The sequence below is a fragment of the Grammomys surdaster genome, unplaced genomic scaffold (assembly GCF_004785775.1).
Source record: "Grammomys surdaster isolate TR1022 unplaced genomic scaffold, NIH_TR_1.0 124525, whole genome shotgun sequence".
NCBI classification, from domain to species: domain Eukaryota; kingdom Metazoa; phylum Chordata; class Mammalia; order Rodentia; family Muridae; genus Grammomys; species Grammomys surdaster.
Window position 1 is genome coordinate 348567 of NW_021619512.1, and position 13013 is coordinate 361579.

At 39.3% G+C, this 13013-nt stretch overlaps 1 protein-coding gene across 1 annotated transcript in view; it reads left to right on the plus strand.

Annotated features, from left to right (window-relative positions):
* Positions 1–5860: 5860 nt before the first annotated feature.
* Aim2 (absent in melanoma 2) overlaps positions 5861–13013 on the plus strand; it is a 35708-nt gene continuing 28555 nt past the window's right edge. The window contains exons 1-3 of the mRNA XM_028784634.1: positions 5861–5959; positions 10520–10661; positions 10915–11022. The gene's annotated coding sequence lies outside the window, so the exon portion shown is untranslated. The remainder of the gene's footprint in view (positions 5960–10519; positions 10662–10914; positions 11023–13013) is intronic.

Consider the following 13013-nt stretch of genomic DNA (forward strand, 5'->3'; position numbering starts at 1 on the left):
TGTGGCCCCATGAGGAGAGCAACAATACCAACCAACCACAGCTCCCAGGGTCTAAACCACCAGCCTGGGAGCACTTAGGGAGGGACCCATGGCTTCAGCTGTATATGTAAGAGCAGAGGGCCCTGCTGGGCATAGGTGGGAAAAGAGATCCTTGGCCTCATGAAGGCTGGACTCCCCAGGGGGTGGGAATTTGAGAGTGGGGAGGTGAGAGTGGGGGTGTAGGTAGGGGTACATCCGCAGAGAAGCAGGAGGAGTGGTGAGGGGATAGGGGGTTCCTGGGTGAGTGGGGGATGGGGTAAGGGGACAACATATGAAATGTAAATAAAACATCCAATAAAAAAAAGAAAAAACAAACAAAACAAAAAACAAAACAAACAAACAAAACAAACCATTGGCCACAAACTGAGGCTCCTCAAGTTCTCACTTCTCCCTTGCCTTATCTATCCCAGTAAAGAACAGGCTTTCCCAAGAACTATTTCTTTTGCATTCAGTATTCTGGCTAGAGAGATCAAGATGCATTACCCAGAGTCCAGCAGAGCAAGCAACATCACAAACCTGTGAGCAAGGCACGTGTGCTGCCCTAAGACAATAAAGTTTAGGCTTGTTTGTTAGTCACAAAAACAAAAGCTAACTATCATTTGCCCCATCAAACATCCAGAAAGAAAGAAAACACAACAGACTAGTGACAAATGATTCAAAGGACTAATTCATTGTTTTTAATTCCTTTAAGAATTTTTAATTAATACACTATTTATATGTATTTATGGAGTATAGTTCAATCATTTGAAATTGGATACATGCCGTGAAAGTACTTTATTTGAAATGTTTCAACAGTGTTTAATCCAGACCATTTCATGAATATGTAAGTCTGAGGTACAGGTAGTGTTAATAAATGCCATAAGGAAACAAACGGGAATGTGCTAATTTTATAAGACTGCTGTTCAAGACTTTACAATACCCCTGTTGTGGAGTTGAAAGAGCAGTATGTGGTTTGTACTGTTCTAGTTTAAAATTAACAAAGGATGAAAAACTGCAGTGCATGTCAGGGTTGGGAACATCAATGCTAGCTGTGCAAGCATAAGAAATTGCACTCAGACCACCAGGAATGTCCCCACTCCCTCAAAAAAAAAACATTAAAAACAAAACAAAACAAAAAAAAGAACAAGCAACCAGCTTGTTTCCCCCCCCCCAAAAAAAAAATGTACAGCAGCACATGTCTATAGCCTTGGCACTCAGGGTGTAGATCTGAGATAAGTGGATCTAAGAAGCTCTCTGGCTAATTAATCTCACTGACCCAGTGAACTCCAGGTTCAATGAGAGTTGAATTCTTTCATTAAAGAATAAGAAGGAGAATAATTAATGAAAATATCCATTGTGGACCTTTGGCTTCTACATGAACATACATAGGTGTGCATATATGTATATATACACAAACATGTATAGACATGTACTGCAATATCCACACCTAAATAAATAATAGCTAGCTAGATGGATAGATAGATAGATAGATAGATAGATAGACAGACAGATATGATGCAACCCATGAGCATTTGTTGGATTATAGTTGTTAAAAGGTAACTGGAAAAGCATTTGATGCTCAACCTGGGAAATATGTCCTAGGTTTTGGGTGATCGCAGGTTGTTTTTTATTGCTTTAATATTTCTGAGTGTGATAATATATTTAATCATATCAGAAATCATTCTTAGTTGCAGAAAGATTCTGACAGATTGTTGCTAAAAATTATGAGATCTTACCCAAGTTTTATCATGGAACATAAATTTACACAGAGGCCTAAGCATTAAAATAATATTTGCACGTGAGGAAAGCATTAACATCTCTTTTGTGTATGTGATAGGTATATGAATGTTCACTGTTTTGTTATTTCACATTTAAGTTTTATTTTTTTTCATAGGAAAATGAAATGTTGGAGAGAAAATGAAGTAAGGCATTTTGTGAGGTTATGGGACAATGTGTCTATAAAACTGAAACCTGTGTTTCATTGTCATCCTAATCCAGAAGTCTAGTGAGGTAGACATGATTTCATTTTGCTGACATTCCCCTCTTCTGAGTCTGAATGGTGCTCTTGACCTTCAGCTACTTTCATTGTTCCAAGAACCACCCATTGATTTAGAGGAAAAGATCAATACCTGCACTTTACTTGACTTGTTGGCCACCTAGAGAAAATGTTCCTTATCTGATAAAGTCACTTCTCAGTTGTAGAGAAAAACATCTATAATAAATATATTTGTTGATCTTGGTGTGTTATCATTTTTCCTATACTCCTACATCTTTTGTCTTAAGAGGTGAATGGATTTCTCTTCTTCCCTAAGGTGATTTTTATCCTTACTCTATTTTATCCTTTCTTAGATGCCTCTGAGACCTTGCTCTGAACTCTGGGCTTTAGTTTTGCTTTAGTTTTTGTTGACTTTCAGCCTTCAAATTAGTACACATATAGTCAGTCTAAGATGCACACACACACATAACACATACACACACACACACACACACCTGCCACCATCATACAAAATATAACTTCCTTTTCTGACACCTACTCAGTGCCTAAGATGTGCTGACCTGTTTCTATTCTTTCTTTTGAGAAGGCTAGGCTGACTCCATGACTGGCTTCACATTTGCAGTTGAGAAGAAGAGGCCTAAGTCTCTGTTTTCAAGAACTGGGGAAGTCCAGGCAAGTCCAGGCCTCAGAAGTTGCCCCGCCACCTGGCCTGAAGCAAAGACAATAGGTCAGCAGCAGTTTCCAGACTTCCTCAGCTACTTCCTCAGTAACAGTTTCCAGCCCTCAAATCCCGGTAGTGGAGTGTCCCTAGAGATGGAGTAAGATAAAGAACACCTATCCCTGGAATCCACTAATATACTTTAAATCAGGCTTGTGAGCTCACTTGGTTGTCTCTCTATCTTGGTAATGGGAGACCCCAGCATGCTGGACTTCTTCAGAATAAAACCCTCTTTGCGTTTACATACTATTTGAATTTGGGCTATCATTCTTCAGCAAATCATGACCCCTACACCCTGACCCTGATGTCTGTTTCCACTAACGATAGGCTCTACAAGCCAGGACTATCTCCCAGGCACACATTCACTGTTTCCATTCATTTGTGAAGCAACTCTCACTAAGGTCACAAAAGAGCAACTTGTTAGCTAAGTGGTTTCTCATTTGTTTTGAGCGTCTATTTCTCTTTCTTCTGCAACTTTTAAAAGACATATCCAGGATTCCCCTGTCACGTGGAGAGTAAGAATGACCTCTATAGGTTCATATTTATGCATACTTAGTCATCATGGAGTAGTACTACTTAAGCAGGATTAGGAAGCCTTGTGGAGGAAGTGTGTCACTGGGGTGTGGGAGTTGAGGTTTCAAAAGCTCAAGTGAGGTCCAGTGGCTCTCTCTACCCATTGCTGCAGACATGGATATAGAACTCTCAGATATTTTCCAGCCCCGTGTCTGCCAGCACTCTGCCATGCTCCTTGCCATGGCAATAATGGACTAAATTTCTGAAACTATAGACAAACCCCAATTAAATGCTTTCTTTATAAGAGTTGTCATGGTGATGGTGTCTCTTGATAGTAATAGAACACTAAGACTCTTCCCACTCCAATGTTTTAGGTTTTTTTCTCCTAGTAGCATCTAAAGACATAATTTAAGTACCATTACTGTTTTTGACTATGGGCCAAGAGGTGCTGGTCTTTTAAGGAAGACAACAAATTTCATTTTGTACTATTCCCACAACCAGTGAGGTTAAGTAAAATTTACACTTTGTATAGTAAGAAGTTGCCAACATCAATCAATACTAACGATAATGAAGACAATGGAGCCCACAGTGACACAAGACAACTGTATGGTACAGAGAATGATCTGTGATGAATGCGTCTTCAGTTTTGAATGAGTAAGTTTATTATTCAGCAAGTCAACCTAAAAACAAAACAGTAGTAAAGGGGCAAAGCATCATCAAAAAAGAGTGGAGATAGGCTGGTGAGGCCCCTTTGGGGTAGTCCTTTGAAGTTTCCAATAGAGAGAATCCTGGGCAGAGAAGAGGGAAGGTGAAGTTTCCAACTATAAGAACAAATAGTTACAGTTAGAGAAAACAGCATTAAACCCGGTGCTTACAACACCCAGCAGAAACCAAACCAAGAAGTTAAGGCAGTTAACTTTCTCTCCATGGCTGAACTTCATACCGTAGGCCCTTATACATCATGGTTTAAAAAATGTTGGAAATAATTGACCTAGTTTTAAAGAATGTAATACTTTTATTCTTGAGCTGTTTTGTCTTCCTTGTAATAGAGATGGAAAACTAGACATTCCCAGACAAGAAGTCCTGGAGGACACTGTGAGACAAATACGCTCTGAAGTAGCAGGAGGACAGAACCAGCCTCTCCCTGAGCACATGGTGCATGCCAATTTACAAATATAATGTGCATGAAAACCACTAGGACAATGTCAGGTAATGAAAGTTGTGTGAGGGCAGTCTCTCTATCAAGAGATCTGATTATGCAGAACCCACCCTTTTTCTTGTGTTGGTGTTGAAATCACAGAAAGCCAACCGCCAGTAAGCAGTGGACAGTGTGCACTGGGCTGGGTTTGTCTCTTAGCCTATGAACTCCCTGGCAATACAGGAAATAACTCTCATGGAGTTCCCTATATCTAAAATGCCTCTTGTTGAGACCTCACAGCTGTAGGAGAAACTCTGCTGAGTTTATATATTGGGCGGAGCCTTAATATATAATCATTTTGCCCCAGCATCAGGGCTTAGGACTCAGCTTCCAGGCAAGGACTAGCCAAGTTTCCAAGTGAAAGGAGGCAGTCAGTACTTTCTGCTTTCTGTCTCCCAAGACCAGATGTTCATGTCCTACCACAAATAGTGAAAAATCTTTGTGAGGTATTTGATCTACCATGACATATACCAGTCCCTGAATTAAGGAATTAGGCTCCTGTGGAGAGAAGAAAATGCACTGAGGTAAGTAAAGTATGTCAGAAGTTTTCTAGAAAAAGCTTTAGGACCATTTTGCTAATCAGTAAATTAGGAGGAAACAGGAGTCACAGGCTTCTGAGGTTAGAAAGAAGGATTAGTATTGACTACATTCCAGAAAAGAATAAGGCTGCAGGAAGCCTGGTCTAAACCTTCAGTTGACTGAGGAACAGAAGTTATCTTTCAGTGCACCACAACTGAGAACTTTACAAAAGAAAGTGCATTTGGCCATGGCAGAAATTAGAATATATTGTTCAGAGGGTTGACCCAGACTGAGCCTAAAAAACAGTCTGATTTTCTGGGTGTGTTGGTCTGTAGGTGTTTTATTGACATGAATTTATATTTAGAAGAGGGCTTTTGATTTCTAGCTGAAGGGGAAAGAAACATAGGGATTAGAGAGCTATTTCTTGATAAAAGGTAAGAATAATGGCATGACAGAAAGCCTATGATGTAACATTAGCTTGAAAGCATCAGAGCTCAAAATTCTATTATAAGTAACCTTACCATCTAAGAAATGTCAAGCAGATAATGTTACTCCATAATCTCAGAAGTTCAAGTGAAACGACATCTTTTAAATATTATGTATGCTTTTAATTTCTATTTCTTTTATTAGGTATTAGAAAATTTATTTCAGTCCACTTGCAATTGGATCCTACTTTCCCATTTCCATAGTTAAATCCCTAGAATTTGGGGGAACAATTATTTCCCCAAAAGATTATTATTATCTGTTGATGTTGAATATATACCCGCTCAGGAAGGTTTTTGAACTTTCACAAGGAGGAACTTTCGGAGAAACCTTATTGGAGGAAGTGGGTCACTGAAGACAGGCTCTGAGAGCTGATAGACTGTCTCACTTGTAACTCTGTTTTCTGTAGGAGCAAGAATCGAAATCTGCCTGTGTCCTCTGCTGCCTGCAGCCATGCTTTCCTTACCAGCTTCTATGTCTTCCCGGTTGTGATGAAATCCACCCTCATGGACCTGTAAGTAAAAATAAAACATACTTCTCCCCTACGTTGCTAATGTTCATGACTTTTTTTGTGATAGGTTTTCTTTCTTTGTGTGTGTGTGTGTGTGTTGTATTTTTAAAATTGGATGTTTTATTTACAGTTCAGATGTTATCCTCTTACCCCATTCCTCGCCCCCCTCCCAGGAACCCCCTATCCCATCACCCTTCCTCCTGCTTCTCTGCAGATGTGCCCCTACCTACCCCCCCACTCCCACCTCCCCACCCTCGAATTCCCCCACACACGGCGTCCAGCCTTCATGGGACCAAGGATCTCCTCTCCCACATATGCCTGACAAGGCCATCCTCCCTTACATATACAGCTGGAGCCATGGATCCCTCTCTAAGTGCTCCCAGGCTGGTGGTTTAGACCCTGGGAGCTCTGGTTGTTCGTGACATTTTATCAAAGCAGAAAAGAAATGAATTCAGTAACTATTTTTTGAAATTCACTGACAACATTTGTGCACTTACCGAAAGTGTGATAAATATTTCTAAGTATTATTTGGAACATAGTTGTTGATTATGTTGTTCGACTTTTCTACATTTTTGCTTTTTATATTATTTTACTCTTGGCTATTTAAAACTTTAATTACCCAAGGAAATGTTTTGTAATTTCTGACCATCATGGTACATTTGCCATTTGTTCATGGAGAACTGTCAAATTTTGTTTACAGCGGTTGACTTTATTCATTGAGGTGCATACTGTTTAGAATGGTTTGTTATATTGCCTTGGTGACTTTAACATTTAATCATTGTATAGCAACTCTGTCCTTAATAGCACTATTTGTCTTGTAGTCTTCTCTGACTAATATTAATAGAGCTGTTCTAACTAGGGTTTTCATGCTTAGTGCCTGATACATATGTTCACATTTTTTGATTTGTAGCTACTCAGCACTTCAATTTACCCAATGTGTCTTTTGTAAACACTGTAGGAACCACAGTGGATTTTAATCCAGTTTAGTATTCTTTTTAAACCCGTGAGTCTAATTCATGTGGGTTCTGTCAGTTGAAATATTTGAATCTTGTGTAACCATCTTATATTGCTTCATATAATATGTCCTTTCCATGATTGTTTTCTTCTTTTTAAAAATGTGCTTAAGATTATTTTTTATACAGAATGATGTTATGTTAGTCATGTTTTCAAAAGTCCCATTTATACGTCTTGTGGGGACACGGCACTTTTCATTATCCCAGAATAACGCTTTCTGATGTAGTTTTTTGTGAAATCCTATAACATTACATTGACTGCTCCAATGAGGTAAACCAGCATACAGCTAGCCACTTCTAAAGTGATAGATCCGGTGTGATTCACACATAGACAAGGTTGAGTACCTTCTCCTGAATCTAGCTCCAGGATATAAGAATTACTCTTTCTATTTACCTCCACAATTGTTTAAATGTTACCTTCTCAAAGGGACAAAGTCTGACTACCAACTTCAGTTACAGCCCCAGCCCACATTCTTATTGAATACTGTGGTACTATACATACTCATACATGTCGTAGAAATGGTGAAGAAATCTTGTCTGATTGGTCTCATTTCCTCTAAGACTTGCAAGATGCCTGACTTGACAAAACATGCTGATTTGAGAACAACTGCTGTTGACTTACTAGTTTATCCCTTAAGTGTATATCTTTTACATTTTTATTTTCAAAAGGAGTTTTGGAAGTTTTTACACCATAGGGGTTGACTGTTTAGTCACAGTTTTATAGGGAGTGTTGAGCAAAGTGTGGGTCTTTTGGGATACTCCCATGAAGCAACTGCATTATCTGTGGTGGGGGTAGCCCAACCTGCAGCAGTCATTCTCAGGAGAAGGCATGTTGGTACCGGCTTGGTGCCGTGTGGTTTGTAGAGCTCTCTCTGCTACATATTAAATCCTCATACTACCATCTCCTACTGTCTGTATTTAACTGACGGGGAATCAATCCCATCAGATAAGTACAAGTTGAGGTTAGAGCCTGATATACTCCTTGCTTGGTACCATATTTTACAAGGATATTTTTCTAAGTTAAATCTGGACACCCATCTGTAGTTGTGGCTTTTGGAGATTTGTAAGACGGTGTTCAATCAACATCAAGTAGTGACCTAATATATAGCTGCTTACCACGAGAACAAGGCCTTAGGCATCTGTTGTCCAGAGTCTGATGGGATGGACGTTTGTTATTAGACTTTTCTAAGAAGGAGAAAAATACTCTCTGACATTACAAAGTCTCTTCTAGTTTCTTGCTCTCTTCATAGTATGATGAATATAAACTTCAAACTATAATAATAGTAATATCCGTTGAGCATGCCAGGTGTCATAGATAGCTCAGGAATTGCATGCTTATGTAACTCAGTCATGTCTCACACGGAGTCTATGTAGTATGGACTATCAGGTAGTTCTTCATCAAAGTGCTAGAAAAGATCTTTGATCTCAAGATAGAGCTAGAAAGTGAAAACATGTAATTCTAACACACGTAATCTCTGTTTCTGAAAAATATTGCCCAATAGAAATATAATGTAAATAAATACACACACTTAAATTTTCTATTAGCTACATTAAAAAGCAGAAGCAAAACCCAATAATAGCAACCCAATACGTTTGATTAAAGTCAGGGTATCCAAAATACGTAGTAAGTCTTCAAAACTCTGGCATCTATTTTGTTATCAAAGAACATAAATTCTGATGATAAATTTTCATCTATATTTAAATTTATATTTATATATTTAAAATTCACAAAATTTACAGTTGAAAATGTAGGTTTATATATTCAAGTAATTTTAATCACACTGATTTTTTAGAAATCAAATTTAGTTTATGATTTTAATTAAAATTAAATGCAATATAAAATTCAGTCCTCTCAGCTGCACACATAAAATGTTGGAGAACCACATCTAGTTGTTGTAAGCAGGTTGATCTGGAATTCAAGCCTGTTTTCTGTTTATTAATTAATTGATTAATTGATTTTTGGTGTGCATGTGTGTGTGTGACATGTGTATACCATTTGTGGTGTGTGTGTGTGTGTGTGTGTGTGTGTGTCTGTCTGTCTGTCTGTCTATGTATGCCAGAGGTCAGGGTTGGGCATCTTCCTTGATTTGCGCTCCATTTTATCTTTTGAAACAGGATTTTCTCTTCTGTACCCCAAGCTCAATGATTTGGTTTGGTTGCTAGGTCAGAGAATTGCAGAGATCTACCTATCTGTCTTCCCAATTATGGAATTGCAGTATGTTCTTCATGCCCATGGTACTGGGAATCCAAATTCAAGTCTTCAGAGTAGAGTGCCAGGCAGTTTACTGTCTTAAGCCATCTCCCTAGTCCCTATAATTCTCAGACAGCTTTAGTTGCAGAATAGAAGCACTCTTGTTTCTGTGGCTCTTCCCCAGCTGTCCAATCCTGGAATAGTTTCTTCCCACCTTCTCCTCAAGGGCTTTCCAGATTCTCTGACTTTCATCTCTTAATATCCACACTATCTCCTCATACTCTACTTTAACACACAACTAAATCCTAACCCTAGATCCTAATATTTGCTTGGAGGAAGGCATAAAGCTTTGCGAAAGCAAACTACAGAAAGGAGGAGAACGAGCAGCCGGAGAGCTGCAGATTAGCAATCTCAGAAGAAAATTAGTAGCCAGAGCAGATTTTTGTATCAGAACTCTGGAATTAATGAGGTTCTAAACTAGCTTGTGAAGTTATTTTTGAAATCCTATCACATCCTTTTTTGGCAGTATGGGTGATATAGGGAAAGTGAAACACAAATTGGGAAGACAGAGGGAAAAAAAACACTTAGAATTTCTCTTAATGCTTGAAATTGTCCCTTTGGGAGGCTTCTGAAGAGAAAAAGAATGAGGATGTAGCCAAAGCCTGCTGGGCAATGTAAAGAAAAGCAATCAGTTGTGAGCCTTGCCTCTCTTACATTCTGGTCAGAGCTGAGCACTTACGTAAAAATAGAGAGAAAGATTATTTTGGTCATTTTATTCCTGTATGCATGCCATGTCGGGAGCTAAAAGTAACGGGCATCTTTCCTCTTCCCGTGCTCTATGTCTTACCTTAGTGAGTGGACAGAGGAGCTCTGGCTCTCTGCAAACTGACCTGGATCCCAGCATTGAGTCTTTATACTCCATGAGATGAACTCTCAGAGGATGTTTACTGTGAACACATACTGACATAGCAGACCAGGGGGAAAGCCACTGAAACTATAGAACTTAATTCTGTCTTCTAGACATTTGGTTCAGAGCTCAGAGTGATAAGGAGTACCTGGTCAGCTGCCGGTGGTTAATTAGGGCATATCAGGCAATTGTTAATGAAGTAGAAACTTAAGGGTTCTTTGCAAAGTCAGTTATGTTGGATGGTGTTTTGCTGGGGCCAACACATGAAAGAGTGTTTTCCTGAAGGAGACACAAATTGAAAGGATGTTTTGCTAAAGCAGACTCATGAAGGAATATTTTGCTGAAGCAGACACAAGTGAAAGGATGTTCTGCTAAAGCAAGCACGTGAAAGGACATGTGATGAAGGATTCTTTGCTAACAACATGCACGTGTTGGTTTGCCTTACATTGTAGAGCTGAGCTCCATTTGTTGTGACTCCGTATAGAAAAACACACTAGAAACTTTTCCAGAGGTTCCTACGACTTCATGCTGCTTCCTCATCGTATTCAGGCCACCTGACAGAGTGATGTCTGCTAATAGAACTCACATGACGAGGTAATACTATGGGGGACACGGGATGTTTGGAGGGTATATAAATTGGACTCAACAGAAAATGACGTGACTTGGCTTGCTTGCATAACTAGCTTTGTAACCCTTCTTGGTCTCCACTTCACTGAGAAAGGCACAGTGGAGAAGTTCTCTTGGATTCCCTCGTGGTTCCTCCTGTTGACTCAGCTGCTGATTCGGCTGAGGTCTAGCTGTCTTTTCTAGTTCATGCTACTGCTGCTGATTTGTCTTTGCTATCCAGGTACTACGGAACTGGACTGCTGGCATATTCATAAAGGACTTATGAGTGGACCGAGCTGCCACTGAGGGTTCCTGTGAACTGAACTGCTGATTTCCTAACAACACAGATGTAAGTTGATTCAAAAGAAACAAAAACAAAAACAAAAAACAATTTCTAAATAGGTCAGCTGCCCCTGTTTCTTATTAACCTTTCTTTTCCACTATCTCTGGTGAGTGGTGGACTAGAAGGGAGGTTAAAGTGTTTAAGAACCCGTATTAAGGTAGGATTTGAAAATGTAGGCCTACATGGTTTTATATTTTTATAACTTATGTACCTTGATTTAGATAACAGCCACTTCTATATTCTTTACCAGTTAATAGATAATTAAGAAAACATTTGGAGAAGGCAGATAGATCTTCATTCCTAGGTCTGGGAACATGAACTTGTCTGACCTTGCAAGCAAGATGGAGAAATTGTCCTCCAGATGGCTGGACTCAGACACCTGTCTGCTTATAAGTTTTCCCTGAGATGTCTGTATCCAAAACACTATTTACAATAGAAGCTGTTACGCTATAGGGAAGTTCCCAGCTCCCCTGGGGCCTGGGATCTTGAATTTTGCTTTGGAAAATGAAATGGTAGCATTTAGAATACATTTCTTTTGCTTGTTCACAGCATTATTAGGATTATGATCAATTTTAGGAAAAGAGAAGTGAATAAAATGTCATTCTTTGAATCAACCAAAACAAACCAAAAATCTCTTTAGGGTGTCAGGTTGATTTTAAAAATAATTGTTTAGGAAGAAACAAGATTGGGGTCACAGAGGAGAGAGTGCTATAAATGAAGGTAGATGAAGGAGTTTGAAATGGTTTTGTTAAACTAAAGCTTAATGTGAACACAGCCCAAAGCCCTCAGTGCTGAGTGGGTATCTTTAGCACCCATCATTTGAGGATCAAGGACAGCCTGTACTTGGTAGTTTTTTTACTGTAACACACACTGACTAGGATTGAGTTGCTAGGTAACTTGAAGGGTGTTTCTAGACTCAGACTCAAAATTGGTATGATAGGTCTGGTAATGCTTAGGAGAAAAACAGCAATGAAGACCTATAACAACCCGTTGGATGAGTCCTGAGCTGTGCATCGCAGGGAGTGTCCTGGCCTCAAGTCATAGATGTTGTCACCACCTTACCTTTCACAGCCACAACATTTTAGCCACCTGGTTCCATGACCATTCCTAGAAATCTGTTTTCTCAGAACAATAATATTTGAACATATTATTCTCTGACTGACATCTTTCCTGCCTCTGAGTCTCCTTTGAATTCTGTTGCCTAGTTGTCTTTACTTGTGTCTTCTTTGGCCTCATCCACATCTGCAGTTGCTATTTCCTTTTTGTTTTAATTCACATTTTGGTTTGCATACAGAATCCCGGGCTTCATTATAGCATTTCCTATCACCTTCTTGCTGCCCCATTTCATCCCCCAAATAGACTTCCTTCTGCTTTGCTAACATACAGATCTTTTACTTCTCATCCCTCACTCCCTTCTTGCTGCCCTGCAGTTTTTGAACTATACTATCTCCATGTGTTTTAGCCTCATCTACCTTCATTGCTTTTTCTACTACTCTTGGATTTATAGTTGAGGACATTAACAACTCATCCGCTATGCCTCTTATCGTTAGACCACCAAGACCCCACTGATCTCCCTGTCTGAAACCTTCCCCAGACTGACTGAATATGGATGGAAAAGCCACTGACATATGTTGGCAACTCCCAAACTCTACTGAGTTTAGACTTTGAGCAAAGTAGGGCAGGTGATTCTTGTCTCCTGTCTTTTGCCTCCATATCACTCATTGTAACTGAAGTTAGCTTAGAAACATACTTGTTTATCATATGCATCTGATGAGGCTTTGTAATGAAAAACCTATTGTATATTACAGCTGTTCTATCTAATACATGGCTTATGCCTGTGTTCTTAATAAGGGCTTAGATGTTGATCTAATAATTAAGTCTTAGCTTAGACTACCGATAGTGGGTAAGAGCTCACTCCCTGATGCACATAGAAGCTGGTATGACACTCTTTTTAAAAACATTATTGGAATTGTAATGAAAAGGTGACAGGAGATATA